The sequence below is a fragment of the Pelmatolapia mariae genome, linkage group LG8 (assembly GCF_036321145.2).
Source record: "Pelmatolapia mariae isolate MD_Pm_ZW linkage group LG8, Pm_UMD_F_2, whole genome shotgun sequence".
Classification (NCBI taxonomy): domain Eukaryota; kingdom Metazoa; phylum Chordata; class Actinopteri; order Cichliformes; family Cichlidae; genus Pelmatolapia; species Pelmatolapia mariae.
The window spans coordinates 5,831,792-5,842,107 of NC_086234.1; positions in this window are offsets into that span (position 1 = coordinate 5,831,792).

The window sequence follows — 10,316 nt, forward strand, 5'->3', positions numbered from 1 at the left end:
GGCCTCTCGCCCTCCTCCCTGCCCTCTTGCCCCCTGCGGGCCCTCTCTGCCTCGGAGCCCCTCACTAATGAGTGTCAATCTGGAGGGCTGTGGCACTTTTACTGCAGACACCTCCCCTGACAAACGCAGGGCTTCAGTCAACATGAATCATGTGAATGGACACCAGCTAAAGTGACAGCCATGCCATCCACTGACAAACCCCTCGCTCATTTCCTCCCTGGCCTTTTAAAAGTTTGATTATGAATAAGAGAACTTCTTTTTGTTTTTCCTTTTGATGCTTTTTTACTGCTTGAAGTAGCTTTTAAAAGATTAACTGTGTCTGAAATCAAACCTCACTGACTACAAAGTGCAATATTTATAAGCTTTTAATCATTAAATTCTTGCACAAAACAGTGTAAACACGTGTATGCTAGTTTCTAGCAATTCAGTAGTTAAATGTGTTACTTTAGAGAGAAAGTCACCTATTAGAAATGACTAGAAGTCTGAAATCTCATTATACTGTTTACTGGAATTTCTAAGCAAAATGCAAATGCTAACATACCCACAGTGCCCACACTGCACAACATGTTTGACTATTTAAAAAAAAAAAAAAAAAAAAAAGGGTATTTGCCCTCTTCCTGATTTTTCTCTTGTTTTTGCATATTGGTCACACTAACATTAACATTAGACAAAGATACCTGAGTAAATAAAAAGTGCAGTTTTTAAATGATAATGTCATTAATTAAGGGAAAATAAACTTTTCAACCCTACTTGGACATATTTGAAAAATTAACTGCCCAGTCCAAACTTATTAACTTATTGTGCCACCCATGGGAAAACTGCAGTCAAATACTTGCAATAATAACTGGCAGTGAGTCTGGAGGAATTTTGGCCTACTATTCTCTGGAAAAATGTTGTAATTTGGCCACATTGGAGAGTTTTCCAGCATGAATGACCTCTTTAAGGTCATAACAAAGCATCTTAATCTGATTTGAGTCCAGACTTTGATCAGGCCACTCAACAACCTTCATTTTCTTTAACTTTTTTGAGCCATTCAGCAGCCCCAGACCATCACACTACCACCACCATGTTTGACTGTTGATGTTCTTTTCATGAAATTCTGTTTTAGTTTTACGCCTGATGTGTTGGGATACAAAGCCTCCGACAAGTTCACTAATTTTTTTCCCTTACGAAATTGAATCATGATTTTAAAACTGCATTTTGCATTTACTTGGGTCATCTTTGTCTAATATTAAAATCTGCTCAATGATCTGAAAAGTGTGTGTTTCAGATCGTCACAAATATGCAAAAAAACCTGTTTTCACTGTATGTTGTGAGTCTTAATTTGATTTTCAGTCTTTGATTGCTGATTTTACTTCATGCTTATTCTAGTGATGTGTTTTCAGCGTTGTATTCTGCTCACGTGTTGATTTATAGTTTTAGTTCCCTCATTGTTTGCCTGTTTATTCCTGCATCTGTCTCTTTTATCTTGTCTAGTGTGACATTCGTATCTTTTTACTTCCTATTTTTCTTTGAAGGCTGGTTTCCTTTCACACCTTGTATTCATTTGACTTTCTCCTGAGTGTCCTGATTGTCTTGATCTGTCTGTAATCACTTTCACATGTCTTGTCTTGTTGTTTCTGATTCACAGTCAGACCTCAGTATATAAAAGGCCTGTTTCCCTCTTTTGTGCTTTTCAGATTGTCTGTTATACTCCCTGTTTGGATCTCCCTGTGTTCAGATTTTTCAGTTTCATTTTCATTTATTAATGTTTCACTGTTTGCATTTGCCTTGACAAACCAATGTGCTGGTGTCCTCCCTTTGGATCCTACCTCTCTACAACCCAGCCAGCCATGCACTGACTCTGGTTACTGGACTGGTTTGGGACAAATTCTTGGTGTCAATCAATCCAATAGTTTAGGAGTGGGAAAGTAATTTTCCCCAAGAGGCCACATGAGCAGCTGGGATTGGTCCTGATGGCTGCACCAACAAACAGAGATAAAAATTAATATTGAGCAGAACTGAAGTCAAGCTTACTGGGCCTCAGTAACTGCCCACCCTTGCAACAGATACTCAGGCTAGAAAACTTTGACCTCCTGGTGGTGCTTTTAAAGAATTAGTAGCTCATCACTGTCATTAAGATTCATCTCATGGATGACATACATATTTGTTCTGGATTTCATACAAATCCATGCAATATTTACTGAGACACTTTAGTACCTAAATAAAAGGAACTACCGATGCTCTCCCTGGAATCACAGTGGTAGGCTACAATAACATACAGAGTTGTTCTTTCTTTTTATAGACTATGATGTGTGCTTTTACATTAGAGATCAGAAAAACCAGGTTAACAGCTGTGGAAGATATTGGCTGACGTACAGTAGGCCATCCACATCTTTAGATGAGTGCTGTTGCCATTTGTATTGATAGTATTGATATGGGTAATTAGCATATGGGGGTCAACGTCTGGTCACTTTTCAGACCACAGTCGCTCCCTTCCCCCACACTCAGCTCTTATGTGTGACATCGCTATTTAAAGGCTCCTTTTCTGCGTAATGTTGTCATGTTGCTTTGAACACTCTTTGTCATGGCCGCATACATATGTATATCTCTCTGTGGTTCTTTTGTGTAAAGAAATATGTCTGTGTTTTATTTATGTACACCTTTCTACGTGTCTATTCTGCATGTTCCTTTGATTCTTGGGACACTGGTGTATTCTAGTAACCAGGCGGACGTCACAGATCTATTCTAGACGTCCAGCGCAACAGCCGGCCAGCAACAGCAGCAGCAGCAGGGGGAAGGAATGCCGTCTGTCCGGAGTCCTGGGCACAGTGAAGGCTGATCCTGGGGAGGAAGCGGAGATGGCGGCTCTCCTGTTTCATGGGTTGTAGAAAAGAGAGTGAGAGAGATAGATGGGGGGGGGGGGGGGGGACAGTAAGGGTAGGAGAGTGGTGCTCGTGGTGCTGGTTGGGCGGGGGGCTGAAGGCATTTGGTTTGGTGCCAGTCGAGCCAGCTCTCTGGCATGCTGCATTCCAGGAGATCAACACCACGGTGTTTCCTTTCACCCACATCCACCACCCTGGAGCTCACCACAATCTCTGCACCAATTCTTTGTAATAACAAGACAATCAAACCAATAATGTGTTGTCATTTGTGTAACAAGCAAAAAACTAAACATGAAACAATTAAGGCTGTAGTTTAATGTATCTAATAATGAACTAATATTTACTCAGACCTCATCAAATAAGACACACAGGCCCAGAATACGACATTAAAAACAAGAGTTAGGATGTTAAAGTAAGGTGTCCTGATATAAATCAGAAACAGAAATGATAAATTATACACTCAGGTGTTCTGATAAAACAGGTCAATTTGCCATTATCAAGATATTCTACCGTTAACCCTTATATTTGATTTATGGCAACGTTTTTATGGACTCTGACTTTATCTTGGGATAAGCTAGAAGAAGACCCCTGTGAACTCTAAAACACTTATAAATATAGTTAATAAGTATAGTTTCCTCAAAGGGAGGTGCTACCTCTGTGACCCTCCTCAATCATTAAGTAGCTTTTCTGTTATGCTTGTTAGAAATGCTGGCTGCTCCTTATGGTGCTGGCTTTTAGTAGGGTGATGAGACAGTGGATGATAGTTTGATATCAATACATCAACAGATGATTTTCACTCATCCAAACCCATGTCATGGAAAGATGTTAATCTTACCATGACATAACTAATGTCACTGACATTAGTGTTGGAAGGACTTTGGAAGGACTTGGAAATTGTTCAAGACTTGCAATTTCTTTCCTAATTTACTAGTTGGCACATCTTGTGGATCTCACGGCTGATATGAAAGGAGTCCATGGTCAGTCTCTGTCGCACGCCAGCCCACCTACACTCCTCTGTCTCTCTCTCCTTAATGGATAGAGTCTCCAGTCATGCTAACAGTGCTAGAAGCTGCACAACAGTGCTTAGGGCTAAATGCAAATGTCAGCATGCTTAGGATGACAACATGCTAACATTCTTATGTTTAGTAGGTATAATGTTAATCATGTTTACAATTTTAGTGTAGTGTGTTAACACGATAATTAGCACAGTTTTCAAAGTACACTTGAGACTGTGGGGAATGCCTTTAGACTTTCAGGTATTTTATTATAAACCAAATCTGTACATAAGGTGTGTGGAGTCCTTATACATGAAACCTCTTACTTATGGTTCACTTTTCAGACCCTAACACTTCTAGACCCTTTAAGGTCTAAATGTGCCCCATTAAAAATAAATTAGAATTCAGATACCTTGTGATTGACAAGGCGTTACTGTATGAGCATGCATATAATTTCTCAGGCTTGACGAAAACGTTTAAAACGTTTCAGTCGGCTAACATCTGGAAAGTCTAGAGAAGTCTTTTGATTTGATTTTATCCCTTGCGGAGCATGTGGTACGCTCCACAATTATATGGATGTACTTTTCTAACCCAGCTTGTTAGTGTTTAGGACAACTTAGACCAGAAAAAGGAAATGACCACATCCATCTTTACATGGTATAGAATTCATACAGGATTATTTTTCCAAAATAAATAAAACGGAGTAGTTGTAACATTTTGTGAAGTCTGCAAACTAAAGTATTTGGCATTTTTTATCAGATAGCCCCACCCTTTTAGTTACAAGGTGCCCCATTTACACTTTTAGCTTTGTTGTTCTACATACTTTGCACACTAGCTAGCTGCATCTGCTAAAACATGTGCTGCTGCTGCTTGAGGGTAACACAATATTGCAAAGCCAGTCTTGTTGCTTTGGTTTGCTTCTACCTGCTGCTGCTAACTAGTTACCTGCTGTTGATGTTAGCTTGAAGTTGGAGTTTCCTGTTCTGCTGCTGTTGGGACCATGGAAATCTTGGCTGGACAGGTTTCATTTGCATAACTTGCTAAGCATTTGCTTTCATTATTTGTTGCCAGTATGCTCAGCTTGAGTTAATGCTCAGGTAATAGTCAGTGTTTGTGAGTTAAAATGTTAGAAAGAAACGAGTTAAGCTGTTGCAATGTACAACTTTAATAGCAGTTAAACATCACCTTTCTCTTGTTGTAGATTGTTAATAGCACTATGCTGTTTTGGTAGTAGTCAGTAGGTTATTCACAAAGCACCTTGGACAGATCTTGTTTTGCTTAAATATAGTATATGATCTGGTTGAGGGTACATAGTATTTTTAGTTATGATAACACTGAGATGTAAACATGTTTAGGATCTGTTTTACTTAACGTGACTGGCACAAAAGCTGCAAGCTGTTGCCTGAATAGTACTGTATGTAACATGCTGGAAATGCCACCAATGATGTTGGCATCAAAACTTCAGTTTTAGACAAGGTTTTTATTCATGTGGAACACTGATGCCCGCTAATGACTCAGAAGGCTTGATCTGAAGTGACATTTTGAAGTGACATTTTGAACTTCAGGGAACATTATGCTCCATGCGCCTGCCTGGTGTTACACCTTTGCCTTCCACCATCACTGCCTGCAAGCGCCCTTGAGCAATGCACCGAATCCCAGCCTGCTGTGGATTTTATCATGGCTGTATCTAAGGAAATGTGTGTCCTCAGCTGGACTCTGTTGATTCAAATGTGGTACTTCACAGTTAACACTGTCGGGTTTATATTAAACTGTAAATATAATATAGGATTACGTCATATGAAGAGAATCATCCACTGTAAACCGCAAACAACAGATGAGATGTTGACCTTTGAGGAGTTCTTAAGTTCTCAGATTTAGAAAAAAAAGCAGTGCACTTCAGTAGAGTGAACAGTTTCCACTCTATGTTTCTAATCTGGTTTCTAACCACATGATGCTCACATGAACATGCTGGGTGTGAAAACCATCACATCCCCTCAGTCATTTGCCCCTTTTTATTTATGTCAATGTGAAATGCATTTTACTGTTGATGTAAACAGCAAGGCAGTAGATGGAGCAAAATGCACAGTGTTATACTTGCATATATTTGCCCTTACCTGATTACCTAGATTTAATTAACTTCACAGAAGAATATCAGCCCATCTTTATGGTGACTCAAAACTGTTGAATAGATTGGTGTTAAGCATTCATATTCCCAGCAGTGGGATGGGTTGCAGTGGATAGCAAGAAGCCTCTGGGTTCAAAGCTGAGTGGGGCTTTTCTGTGAGAAGTTTGGATTTTCTCATGTCTTAGCAGGTTTCTTCTGGGTGCTCTGGTTTCCTACCACAGTCCAAAGTCATTCATGTTAGGTTAAGTGGTATTCTATAATGGTTTTAGGTGTGAACTGCTGCCTGTCTTTATACGTTAGCACTGTAATGGTGACCTGTCCAGGGTGAACTCTGCCTCTGTGCAACCCTATCTGCATAAGAGCTTAAGAGGATGGATGGATGGATGGGAAACAGACACCCTCTCAAATTGACTGGGGTTGAAACTTTCCTTTTTTAATAAAGCTTATAGTTGGGGCTGGATCAGGTGACCCTGAATCCTCTATTAGTTACTGTACTGCAGTAGGCCTAAGCTGTTGGGGGCATCATTCTTTATTCCCCTCTTTTCACTTTCTCTGTGTTTTTACACCACTTTGCATTTAATTATTACTTATTATTAATTTCTTGCTCTCTTCCACAGTGTGTCTTTTGTTCTGTCTTCCTCCAATCACCCCCGAGGTGGATGCAACTCCCTGGTTCTGCTGGAGGTTTTTTTGCTGTTAAAGGGGAGTTTTTCCTTCCCACTGTTGCCAAGTGCTTTCTCATAGGGGTCATCTGGTTGTTGGGGTTTTCTCTGCATTATTCAAGGGTCTCTACCTTCCAATATTAAGCACCTTGAGGTGACTCTTGTTGTGATTTGGCGATATATGAATAAAACTGAACTGAATTCTCCTGGCACCTCTTTGAGACTGACATTGGTGATTTTAAGTAAGTAGTAGTAGTGGCTATTTCATGGCTAACTATTGGGGTAAATTATTTTAGTGGACATTATTTCTTCACCTGATAATATTTTTTTTTCATCACTTTGGTTTTTATAACCAAATACTTTCAAAATTGAAAGTAAATTTCATTTACTAATGAAATTTTAAAGACCAGAGGATTTTGAAGCAATCCGGTCACTGGTCACAATATTGCAGAATTTTAACAAATGAAGGCTTCAAAGCTCAATAGTAATTTATAATATGAATAATTTGTCCAGGTGCAGGTCAGGCTGTGGTAGCCGGGATTAGTATCAAATCAGGTCAAGAGTAGAAGTTATCACTTAAATTAAGCTCATTTTCAAGTCCAGATTCTTATTCTTCATTTCCTGTACATACACACAGACATCATTATGTTTACCATAAGCATCCATTACTGGAACATTATAACATTTGCGGATTTTTTGTAGGATGCAAGTCGTTTTTTCCCCCATTGCACCACTACAGTGGATTTTATGGTTTCCCACCTCCCGATCCCACTTTAGCCAAAAGCAGTTTTTCGTGTTGGAGAGTTTGGTTCTTTTATAAGTTTCAGCACTCAGGTCTTATTCACAGTGTCATGGAACCGTTGTATTTTTAGTGCATATGTGTGAACCGCCCGTTGGTCTTGTTTTTTTTGAACTACTGAGTATAAAAACAATCAAAATATTAAGAAAGTTAACACAACTTATAAAAGTAATATAAAAATTCAAATGTACACATGTGCTTTATTTTTTTTCTAATGATCATTCTGGCTGTGTGTGTGTGTGTTTGAGTGAGACTGTGCTTTTCTGTATACAAGAAGGTGGTTTTGTGTGGCTTTGGGTATTTTTATGAACTCATGTGTGTGTATTCGTATGTGCATGTGTGCATCTTTATGAAATGGTGGGTGTGTGAGGACGTGCACGCTTCTGTGAGTGCAGCTTGGTGGACAATCTGTCAGCTCAGGTTAACCTGATGCTGAGTGGCCACACCTCGGGGGTGTGCAGGCCTGCGAGGCAGGCTCTCTCTCATCAGCAGCATTAGGCCGCCGTGTGTGATGGCTGCTGACCCCCGGCGGAGCATTGGCCGTGATGGTCGGCCGGTGTTGGGCACCAATGATGCCAGGTTCTGGGCTCACTTCCTGCCAGGAGCAGCCCTCACTCTCCTGCTGTCAAATAGTAAGTGGCGATGGGAAAGATGGCACTTTGGGTAATATTTGCTGGGCCTCATCAAGGACACCTTGTTATAATGGATTAGAGGGGGGAGTGGGAAATAGTTTGCAGAACACTTTGAGGGAAAATTAAAAGATAATTAAGGCTTATTTAATTTTCGGCCCTAACTTTTGTAGGTTTGGGGATTTTTGGATTTTAAAAAAAGTAGCTTAGCTTAGAAAAAAAGAAGCAGAACTAAAATTATGACCCATTATGGTTTATCATAAACATCATTAAAAGGCCAGCTTCCTTCAACTTTGTTCAAATGCCTTTTTTGTAGCTGTGATTAAAACTATAAATAAAGTACTTTAGATAATCTTACTAAACGGCATCACCAGAGATTTTTTTTAAAAAAAGTAACAAATATTGCTTTAAGGTGACTTTACACATGATTCCTTTTATTGGTATCATTCTCTAGCAGCACTGAAGGTTTGCTAGATCGAGCTCAGAGCTATAACCTGTGAATGGAGACATTTGGCTCCTTGTTGTGTGATGGTCAACAACGGCAGCAGGTGCACCATAGGGAAGAACAACAGGGAAGCAGGGCCACCATCAGGAAATGACCCCTGCCACAGAAACAACAATGAAAAGTCCAGGGTTTTGGAGCTTTGAAAATATGAAGTGACAAAGGGTGCCCTTTGTGTGGGAATTGACGTGGCACAAGGCTGACACTGTGCAGCCTCTAGGGGTTGATCTTCCAGTCAGGATCAAATGCCAAAACTAGGTCAGGGGGAAGAGAGAAAAAGAGACAGGGTGGGGGGATTGGTAATATTGAGATATTTTTTTTAAAAAACGTGCCACATTATTTAAGTTTTCAACAACTTAAACAAAAGAAATTGTAAAGTGTATCAAGTTCATCTTTATCACCCACTCATCTACCACTGTCAAGCATTTCTACTGTACCAAAAGAAAACATGCCCATTTCATCAGACAGACAACATCAGTAGTCAGTAGACAATCACAGACTTGTGGTTTCATTGTCAGTGCTGGTTTGGTCCTAACTGCTGAAGACACCTGTGGTTGCTACCGCAGGATCTCCACAATCTCGCAAACAGAGGGCAACTGATAATGACACGAGCAACAAATGAACTTTAAAGAGTTGCATAATTCAGATGCTTTGCAGGAAGGTATCCAGTAGCCGTAATGAGCAGCATCTGTCACTACTATTGCTGAATATCTTACTTCAGTGCTATTTTGGGACCCTATTAATATGGAACAAAATTGGCATCAGATATTTGGGATGGACCTTACTTACTTACTATTAAATTAGATGATTGCTGTTCCTGGAGTGGACACTTGAGGCTGGCTCCAAAACACAGATGGTATCAAAGATGGGGCAACTTCCAAGTCTAAAAAGTGAATCTAGCGCAGAACTTGCACCCTTTTTAGTGGCCACCAGCAGATATAGTCTTGTTTGCTGAAAGACTTCTTGTTCTATAGAAGTGTAGGGCAAAACAGCCCTTAACCTCTGTAAATGGTTTCCTGGAAGTCTCATTTCCCGGTTTTAAAACAGGAATCAGTGGGTGATGTCAAGATTGTTGTGGCCATCTTCTTTATGGTCCATCCTGTGGATTGATCCCTGTGGACCCCCATGTTAAAATATTGAATTTAAGGACTGAAATAAGAATGTTTGACTGCCTTAAAAAGCATTTTGATCCCAGATTGTGGAAGGAAGCCAGGCAGGCACAGGGAAAATATGCAGTAAGGCTGCAGCTGCCTGGCAGGTGAAAACCAGGAACTGTATGCCACCTTTATAACATGAAAATTAAAATCTGCTATGTTTCCACTTTGCGATAATATCACTCACAGTGGCTTGTGGAATATAATTTATCCAACTGACTTGTTGCATCGGTGTTCTCTCCCCTTTTGCACAGTCGAGGAGCGTGTCGGATACATTTCACTGCGTGTTGTACTTGTATAACTATGCATGTGATGAATAAAGAATCTTCAATCTTGAAAAATGCTCGTGAAGTCAGACTGCATGGCTAGGTGCTTGATTTTATAGACTTTTAGAAATGAGATCGAAAACTCCAGAATTAAAAAAATTAAGAGTCTGTGGCCCAGTCCTTTCTCCATGCACTTTATTTTTTTCCTGGTGCTGATTTAATGTACTCATTAGAAAGTGGAGAAAAAACCAAAAACCTCTCCAATCTGCAAAATACTAGAAAGATCCATTTAAAAAATGTCTGTATTTATAGTTATTTTT